Raw genomic sequence first — 10,577 nt, forward strand, 5'->3', positions numbered from 1 at the left:
GCGTGGTAACATTGCAGATAAGACCAACAGAAAATTAAGAATATCTCATTTATTTATTAACATTTACTTATATAGCGCCAGCATATTCTGCTGCTCTTTACAATTGCAACAAAAGAGTGCTCCAAAAACTACTCTTCTTGGTAATTGGAAAAAACCTGACACTTGAGAATATAACACTGGTAGCATAAGAACAAAGTTTACTTTCAGCCATAAGTTCAATAAAGCAGAATTGGTAAAAGTCGTGTTCTGTACAAATGCATTACAGGGTGATAGGACTCTTTTAGTTAAATACAAAAATTGACTTACTGTAATACTTATTTCTCTTACCTTATAGCTAGACCAGTCTATGGATCCAGAAGACAGAAAACTGGAGAAGATTCTGGTAGATTGCTGACTCCCTGATTGTGTGTTTGTTTATACAGAGCAAGTGGGCGTAGAGCTATCAATCCCTGTCCGTCTCCATTTGTGCTATTTGCACAGTGGTAGAGCACACTCTGTTGGTGGAGACAGAATGTGCGTGTTGTGGCTATGTGTGGGTCTGTGTGACTGCGTGCAAGCATTCCAGGGACCCAGTGCTGCTACTGGATGATATAAGAGCAGGAGGCAGGTAGTGCCTTTCACCAACTTCCGAGCAGGTGTCTGTACAATATTGATCCACAGGGTGAATGTATAGAATTTTCTATGCAAAGTACAAATAAATAATTTTAACCCTCAAAGAGATCACATCACTAATTCCACCTATCAACCACTTATATTACATACATTCCCCAAATACATTCCCCAAATATTTCATTTTTATGTAGTTGAATTTTAGAGCGTTACAGAAAGATAGGCCAGTGTGATATACATATTGGTGTTATTGATGGTCATATAGCCTGTGTACGTTATATTATTAATTTATACAATGTGTAGTAGGACCAAATAATGATTACACAGTGATTTACTGATTATGGTTTGGAACAGAGGCAGAATTCTGGGAGGCAAAGGAGTCATCTGCCACCGGGCTCCTGCTCTGAAGGGGGGCACCTTTCCTGCCATTCTGTGACACCATTGAATTAAGTTAATTGATAGCTGCCGCTATCTTTTCAGTGGCCGACTTCCTCACTGGTCCCTGCACCTTACAAATCACACCCTCTTTACAGGGGTGTTTTAAGAGAGGAGGAGGCCCGTGTGCAGCCTTCTGCTTCAGGGGCCCCCTCCTCTCTGACTGATGCACAGCATTTAATACTTACCTCTCCGGAGTCCCCCGGCGGTGCCATCCTTCTCCACGGCAGCGGCAATAGAGTCGGAGACCAGACTCTATTGCGCATGCTCAAACCTCCGGGAACATGGTGCGGCGGCCATTTTCCCGAAGATTTTGCTAATGCGCACGCGGGAAACTCCGGAAAAATGGCCGCCATGCCATCTTTCCGGAGTTTTCAGCAGGCGCAATAGAGTTTGTTTCCCCTAGTGTTCAAACTCTATTGTGCTGCCGAAAAGGGATGGAATTGACGGGGGACTTCAGAAAGGTATGTATTAAGCAAATGGGTGCAGTGTGTGCGGGGTGGGCCCCCATGGACCTGGGGGCCCGTGTGCCTCGCACACACTGCACCCATTATAGAAACTCCAATGCCTCTTTATTATACTGAATACACACATTTTACAAGTGTCACACCCAGTATTGGAAACTACAACCTATTACTGGAAGCAGACACCTTACTGATGCAGCTATTTGTTCTGTATAGGAAATATGAGAATTCTAACTATATGAAGATACTTCTCTGACAATTACAAGTAACTTCATATAGTTAGAATTTTCATGCTTCCTATACAGGAGCAAATTGCTCCATTAGTAAAGTGTCTGATGTTAGTGTAACAGGTCATGGGTTCTAATCATGAGTATGACTGCTAAGAAATGTTTTATTTAAAATAAAAGACAATTAAATGTATAAATACAGTATATACAATTTTTTCAGAACACTCCACACACACATACACACACACACACACACGCGCGCACATGTGTGTGTGTGTGTGTGTGTGTGTGTATATATATATATATATATGTATATATATATATTCGCACATCTACATACATATATTTATCTTAATATAGTAAATAGGGGGGCACCAATATTTATCTTGCCTCCGGGCAACTGGGACGAACTTACGCCACTGGTTTGGAAAACTAAAACAGGAACTGATCACAGCATTTTGGAGTTTAAAGCCAGGATCCTGCACGTGCACAAAAAGGGTGTGTGGTCTCACATGAAGAGGTGTGGCCTCACATGAAGAGGCGTGGCCTCATGGCACATACCTGTTTTCAGTACTCTGGGGCGTGCCCAGAAATCGCAGAGCTGTAGGGCTGCTCCAAGCTCTCCCTGCACTGTGAACAGACGATGTGCGCATGAGCCCGGCATCCAGGGCCGGATTAACAATGGGGCTGATGGAGCTGCAGCTCCAAGCCCACCCTTTAAAATAGGCCCACTGCATCTGCAGATGTCCTTGTGCTGTAGACAGGAAAAAAAAGAAAAATCCTGCTACTTCAGCCTGCAGCATCCTAGGCCCCGCCCCCTCCGGCGTCAACAACACCCACCCCCATAAACACCCACTATCAGGCCAACTTCTCACTGCCATACCATATTTTAGCCTCCTGCTGCGGTCCTCGTACTAAGCCCCGCCCCTTCCAACATTTAGCCACGCCCTTTCGAGGTCCGCGAATCACGTCAAAAGTGGGCGGGGCCTAATGCCACAATCATGCACTCGGCGCCAGTACCCGTCAGTGGCTAAATTCTACGCTTGGCTCATTTGCTGCTGCTGCACATGCAGCACAACTATTGGTGAGTGCTCAGGTTTGTGTCCTTATTACTTTAATTCTTGGGCCAGCAATTGCCCCTTCCCTTCAAGTCCTCACTGCTAATGCGATGCGATCTCCATTATGGGGGTCATTCCGAGTTGTTCGCTAGCAGATTTCGGTCACATTTCTGCTATTAGGTGAAAAATCGGCATTTCTGCGCAGGCGCATGGTTCGCAATGCGTATGCGCAGCGGACTTTCACAACATTCTTGGTACTTTCACACATGCTCGAACGACGCTTTTCAGTCGCACTACACGCCGCAGAGTGATTGACAGGAAGTGGGTGTTTCTGGGCGGAAACTGGCCGTTTTCGGGAAGTGTTGGGAAAAACGCAGGCGTGCCAGATAAAAACGCAGGCATGCCTGTAGAAACGCAGGCGTGGCTGGGAGAACGCTGGGCGTGTTTGTGACGTCAAATCAGGAACTGAATGGTGTGAAGTGATCGCAAGGAAGGAGTAGGCTTGCAGGTACTCAGAAAATGCACAGTCTTCTTTTGCTGCCGCACTGCGATGTTTTCGGTCGTACTTTTACAATGCTTAGATAGACTCCCAGAGGGCGGCGGCTTAGCGTTTGCATTGCTGCTAAAAGCAGCTAGCAAGCGAACAACTCGGAATGACACCCTATGCCTTTTAGGGCCAGTGTGCAGTGCACGTGCAGGTCCCAATCTGCGCGTGCGCAGGCTGGCCATTGCGATCACATTCATGCAAACGCCACTGCCTGATTGACAGACAGAGGCGTTGGGGTGGTAATACAGCATTGAGAGGGCGGCAACGCGGGGGCATAATGTCGAAAATGGGGGCAGGATCGGGGGGGACTGCCTTTGCAGCCAGGCTGCGCAGGCAGGGGAGCTTCCCTTAATTAGCGATGCGATCACAATTGAATTGCGATCGTATTGCTTCCCCGCCATTAGCATGCTGGGCACTGCTATATGAACAACTAATGGTCCCCATACATTTGTGCGATGCCCTGCGACGCGACATCGCGGGACATCGCACTGGCAGTTCAAGTGCGATGAAATCACACCTGAACTGCCAAAGTGATTAACATGCGATCATGCGATAGATCGCATAGTAATCACGTGATGGGCATGTCACCGCCGAGTGGGAGCGGCCTCTGGACGCTCCCGGCAAGTGCCCATCGCAGTGCGATATATTGCATGTGTTTTTAAAAACACATGCAATCGCACTGCGATGTGATAAATATTGAGTGCAGCACTTTATATCTTGCAACGCGACATTCGACCAGCGTGCCCGCGCATCGCGTCACATGGTACCTAAAATGTGCATACATGCCTTCGATTTATCGGTCGAAATCGAAGGATTGTACCTGATATCTCACAAGTGTATGGGCTACATTAGTCCAAATGGGTATGAGTCTTGCATGGTGCCCTCCTTGGTATATCTTCATGGGTGCTATGGGGCCGATTCAGCATGATACGAAAAAGTGCTAAAATCGCTATTTGCCGATTTTAGCAGTTCTGCGTTTGCATCTGAATGCAGTCTAAGTCCCGGTGTGGCGGTGAAGGGGCGTCGACATAGCGTTTTCTGGGTGTCGAAGCACCGTTTCAGGGGCACAGTCCAGACAACGGAGGCATGTCCGGACTGTTTGCGGGGCGAGCCGCAGTGGCTGCGTGTGACATAAAATCATGGCAGCCTACCGTCTCCCTACGTGACCACTCTTATAATGCGAGTGCTTCACCGCTTAGCAAATAGTTCGCATGTTAGCGGGGGGGAACCCGGGATGCGGGGCGGACTTTACTTGTGCTGGGCGCCCCCGCATGCTAGAGACATGAGTTGTAGTTTTGTGATTTCTCGCAAAACTACAATCATTCTGAATTAGGCCCTATGTTCTGGAGGGCCGACGTACCCCTCTGGTGCATCAACTTACTCTTTCCGATGTATGTTGGCGCTTCTCCTGGTGCGCGTTGGTGTCTATGTTGCTATGGAAGGCAGTCCTCCCTTCTTTGCTATCCCAGGCTAGGTACCTGTGTGGATCGGTAGGTGCAGGATCATACACCCTGTCGGTAACCTGGGGGACCATCGGGAGCTACGAGACTTCGGGCACCTGGCCTCGCAAGATCTCCCAGTACCCGTAGATTTCTAATTTCCCCATCGACCAATCAGCAGCTCTGTATCATTTTATAGTATGCAAATTATAGATGTTACTTCAGTGCTGATTGGTTGCCATGGGCAACTTCTCCACTGGCTCACTTCTCCGCTCTTATCACTGCTTAGTAAATGTACCCCTAAGTTGGTGGGTGGTTTGCTGCAGTGTCCCAGTATGTGTAGGACGCATGTGTCTATTGATATGTCTGCTCCCTGCAATCCTTCTGACCTTTTTCAAGGGTAGCACAGTAGTCAGAATAGGAATGTCTTTATGGTAGATGCTAGAATCAAGTGGGCTAAGGGACCTTTTCCGTAAGGGGGAGGAGTTACGACGCAAGGGGGAGGAGCTAGGCCAGCGGGATAGTTCCTCTACTATCCACGCCACCAACTATTACCTTTAGTAATTAGGTGGTGAGCGAAGCGGAGCGAGCCACCGTGCCCGAAGCGTGGCGAGCGAAGCGAGCCCGCGAGGGTACTTTTCGGGTACCCTGTTCGCCCGTAGCTCCTCCCCCTGGTGACGTAGCTCCTCCCCTCAATACGTCACAAGGTCCCTTCAGCCCCTCCGATATAGAACCAACCATGTCTTTATGGGAAGTGGTATCTCATCAGGTGGCAGTGGGCGTTGCTCTGCTGAATGATTGATAGTCCCAGATGTTGGGTGCCATGTTAGAGCTAGCCTCGTATATTTGTTTTTAGATACAATGTTGGCTAAATCATCCATACAAGTTTGGCTTATATCACAAATAGTAGGTGGCGGTATTGGATAAATGCTTCTTAGGAATCTTGCCATGAGTCTTTATATTCCGGGCAGGCAATGTACCAAGCAAGCTTTATTAAGGAATGTGCAGAATAAGTAAGGGTATGACTGCTAGATGCTGGTGTGTGTGATATTAACCCTGTCTGGGTCCCTCTGGGTCTTCATATCTTCTCCTAGGTCTATAGATGTATTCAGGTCATAGGATCTGGTCATATATATTAGAGATGAGCGGGTTCGGTTCCTCGGAATCCGAACCCGCCCGAACTTCTGTTTTTTTTTACACGGGGCCGAGCGACTCGGATCTTCCCGCCTTGCTCGGTTAACCCGAGCGCGCCCGAACGTCATCATCCCACTGTCGGATTCTCGCGAGGCTCGGATTCTATCGCGAGACTCGGATTCTATATAATGAGCCGCGCGTCGCCGCCATTTTCACACGTGCATTGAGATTGATAGGGAGAGGACGTGGCTGGCGTCCTCTCCGTTTGATTAGAGTACTAGAGAGAGACACAAATTTTGGGGAGCATATTATTAGGAGGAGTACTACTTGCTGCTGATAGTGTGACCAGTGACCACCAGTTTAATTAATCCGTTCTCTGCCTGAAAAAAAACGATAGTCACATACCATATCTGTGCTCAGCCCAGTGTGCTGCATCATATGTAATACTGTATATTATCATTATCTGACTGTGCTGAGGGCTCACTGCTCACACAGCTTAATTGTGGGGGAGACTGGGGAGCAGTTATAGCAGGAGTACATATTTTAAGTACAGTGCACACTTTTGCTGCCAGAGTGCCACTGCCAGTGTGACTGACCAGTGACCACTGACCACCAGTATTGTGATTGTCTGCTGACCACCAGTATATTGTGATTGTCTGCCTGAAAAAGTTAAACACTCGTCGTGTGGTGTTTTTATAAACGCATTCTGCAGACAGTGTTCAGCAGGTCCGTCATTACATAATATATACCTGTCCGGCTGCAGTACTAGTGTGATATATATATATTTTAATTTTATCTCATTATCATCCAGTCTATATTAGCAGCAGACACAGTACGGTAGTCCACGGCTGTAGCTACCTCTGTGTCGGCAGTCGGTCGTCCATCCATAATTGTATACCACCTACCCGTGGTTTTTTTTTTTCTATCTTCTTGATACTAGTAGCTTACTTTAGGAGTCTGCAGTGCTGAGTCTGACAGACAGTGTCCAGCAGGTCCGTCATTACATAATATATACCTGTCCGGCTGCAGTACTAGTGTGATATATATATATATTTTAATTTTATCTCATTATCATCCAGTCTATATTAGCAGCAGACACAGTACGGTAGTCCACGGCTGTAGCTACCTCTGTGTCGGCAGTCGCTCGTCCATCCATAATTGTATACCACCTACCCGTGGTTTTTTTTTTTTCTATCTTCTTGATACTAGTAGCTTACTTTAGGAGTCTGCAGTGCTGACAGACAGTGTCCAGCAGGTCCGTCATTACATAATATATACCTGTCCGGCTGCAGTACTAGTGTGATATATATATATATTTTAATTTTATCTCATTATCATCCAGTCTATATTAGCAGCAGACACAGTACGGTAGTCCACGGCTGTAGCTACCTCTGTGTCGGCAGTCGCTCGTCCATCCATAATTGTATACCACCTACCCGTGGTTTTTTTTTTTTCTATCTTCTTGATACTAGTAGCTTACTTTAGGAGTCTGCAGTGCTGAGTCTGACAGACAGTGTCCAGCAGGTCCGTCATTACATAATATATACCTGTCCGGCTGCAGTACTAGTGTGATATATATATATATTTTAATTTTATCTCATTATCATCCAGTCTATATTAGCAGCAGACACAGTACGGTAGTCCACGGCTGTAGCTGTGGGAGGGCCCAAGGACAATTCCATCTTGCACCTCTTTTTTCTTTCATTTTTCTTTGCGTCATGTGCTGTTTGGGGAGTGCTTTTTTGGAAGGGCCATCCTGCGTGACACTGCAGTGCCACTCCTAGATGGGCCAGGTGTTTGTGTCGGCCACTAGGGTCGCTTAGCTTACTCACACAGCTACCTCATTGCGCCTCTTTTTTTCTTTGCGTCATGTGCTGTTTGGGGAGTGTTTTTTGGAAGGGCCATCCTGCGTGACACTGCAGTGCCACTCCTAGATGGGCCAGGTGTTTGTGTCGGCCACTAGGGTCGCTTAGCTTACTCACACAGCTACCTCATTGCGCTTCTTTTTTTCTTTGCGTCATGTGCTGTTTGGGGAGTGTTTTTTGGAAGGGCCATCCTGCGTGACACTGCAGTGCCACTCCTAGATGGGCCAGGTGTTTGTGTCGGCCACTAGGGTCGCTTAGCTTACTCACACAGCTACCTCATTGCGCCTCTTTTTTTCTTTGCGTCATGTGCTGTTTGGGGAGTGCTTTTTTGGAAGGGCCATCCTGCGTGACACTGCAGTGCCACTCCTAGATGGGCCAGGTGTTTGTGTCGGCCACTAGGGTCGCTTAGCTTACTCACACAGCTACCTCATTGCGCCTCTTTTTTTCTTTGCGTCATGTGCTGTTTGGGGAGTGTTTTTTGGAAGGGCCATCCTGCGTGACCCTGCAGTGCCACTCCTAGATGGGCCAGGTGTTTGTGTCGGCCACTAGGGTCGCTTAGCTTAGTCATCCAGCGACCTCGGTGCAAATTTTAGGACTAAAAATAATATTGTGAGGTGTGAGGTGTTCAGAATAGACTGAAAATGAGTGGAAATTATGGTTTTTGAGGTTAATAATACTTTGGGATCAAAATGACCCCCAAATTCTATGATTTAAGCTGTTTTTTAGTGTTTTTTGAAAAAAACACCCGAATCCAAAACACACCCGAATCCGACAAAAAAAATTCGGTGAGGTTTTGCCAAAACGCGGTCGAACCCAAAACACGGCCGCGGAACCGAACACAAAACCAAAACACAAAACCCGAAAAATTTCAAGTGCACATCTCTAATATATATATCTTTAGTGTGCTTAGGCTGTGTTGAAACGGCTTTATCCTGCCATATACGGCTATGTCCTGGCTTATGTGCATTCTGTGTGGAATACATATGTTTTACCGGCGGCCGGGATCCTGGTTGTTAGGATCCCGACAGCGGGATCCCGGCCACCAGTATGCTGGCAGCGGGGCGAGCGCTAGAAAGCCCCTTGCAGGCTCGCTACACTCGCCACTGGATCTATTCTCCCTCTATGGCTGTCGCGGACACCCATAGAGGGAGAAAAGTCTATGGTGCCAGTATTCCGGCAGCAGTATTTCACCGCCTGTCGGGATTCCGGTGTAGGCATTGTGACCACCGGGATCCCAACAGGCAGTCTCGTGAATGCCTCCCTTTTGTGTGCCAGATATTTTATCTGATGTGGTATGGTGTGCTCTATCGTTTGGCATTACACTACATCTATGTTTTAAATCCAACAAAATGATCCATGATGCATCTAATATAATGATTTGCATGACATGACAAAAATAGCATTAGTTACAAGAGTTATGAGCTAGCAGTCAATAAGGATTCTAGACTTTTCCATATTGTGAGCAGATTTCAGATGTGTGTGTATATATGTATAGAGAGAGAGAGAACAGGAACACTCACCAGAAATTTTGCACTTAAAAAGACATTTAATTCATACTTAACAGCATGATGATTCAAGTTATTCATTCATTCATCGACGTTACGATCCAATCCGGATCGTCATCAGGATGCACAACATATGCAGCAAATACAGCATATCTCAGCTGCCCATGTTCACCAGTACCAAATTATTTATGCCTGACGGGCCCCCTAAAATACCCCAAACAATGTAAAAAACGGCGCAAATACTTATGCACCAATCACCACGAGAATAAACCATGATGATTTAGGGGGGACACACCTTTAGTCAACATTATCACAGAGTATATCATTAACCCAGGTAACCAAAATAATCTCCCCTCTCACGCTGGTACTCACCGCTGGGTCCGGCGCCCGAGCATCCTCACACAGTGCCTGTAGCCAGCGTGCGTTCCACCGCTATCCGGTGGAACGCATAGCATTTCCTGTGACGGGCGCAGCTATGCGTCTACGTCACTTCTGGCAATCGCGTCACACATAGCAACAGCATCTAACAATAGCCGCTGCATACTAAAAGGGACCGTAATAGCGGCTCTAATGATAATACCATGGGAACCAATAACAAATGTGTATAGCAACAAAACAATATTTCCAGAAGTAATATTGTCTTCGAAATCGTTGGGAGCTTCAGGAAGCCCGTCAGGGAGAAGCAGCTTATGTAAACACATGCATATCAGGAAAATTGAAAATGGTTAAAAACTATATACATACAACCACAGACAATATAATATACTTATAAATACCACAAATGTAGACAAAAAAGTTGGAGAGTGTGCTGGCCAAAAAATCACAAAAAACAGAAAAATAAAAAATCACAAAGCTCCACTAACGCCCAGGTTTAACCCTATCCAAACTATTTACTAATGGAGAGGGTCAATTCCAGGATCAAAACACGGCAGACAACGTGGTGCAAAATCAACGAAGGAAAGCACTGAGAAAATTATTTTCATTTAAACCATGAGGTGACACAGTTCCTTATTGGAAAATCCATCTTGCCTCAAATTTCTTAAGGATCAATGCCCTGTCTCCACCTCTTGATGGTGGTGGTACCCAGTCAATGATACGGCATTGTAAAGCAGAAATTTGGTGTCCAAGTGTCATAAAATGATGGGCAACTGGTTTATCAGTTACTCCAGTGGATATAGGCTGGTGAATCGTCATCCTATGGTTGGCCATTCTCTCCCGGAAAGTGCATGTGGTCATCCCGACATAGGACAACCCACAGGGGCACGTGAGTAGGTAGATTACAAACTCCATACGG

The 10,577-nt window shown here is 46.6% G+C and overlaps 1 protein-coding gene across 1 annotated transcript in view; it reads right to left on the minus strand.

Annotated features, from left to right (window-relative positions):
• The window catches only part of LOC135057546 (neuropeptide Y receptor type 4-2-like), a 45,224-nt gene extending 44,599 nt beyond the window's left edge, over positions 1 to 625 (minus strand). The window contains exon 1 of the mRNA XM_063963391.1: positions 328 to 625. The gene's annotated coding sequence lies outside the window, so the exon portion shown is untranslated. The remainder of the gene's footprint in view (positions 1 to 327) is intronic.
• Positions 626 to 10,577: the final 9,952 nt, after the last annotated feature.

This window comes from Pseudophryne corroboree, chromosome 3 (assembly GCF_028390025.1).
Source record: "Pseudophryne corroboree isolate aPseCor3 chromosome 3, aPseCor3.hap2, whole genome shotgun sequence".
NCBI classification, from domain to species: domain Eukaryota; kingdom Metazoa; phylum Chordata; class Amphibia; order Anura; family Myobatrachidae; genus Pseudophryne; species Pseudophryne corroboree.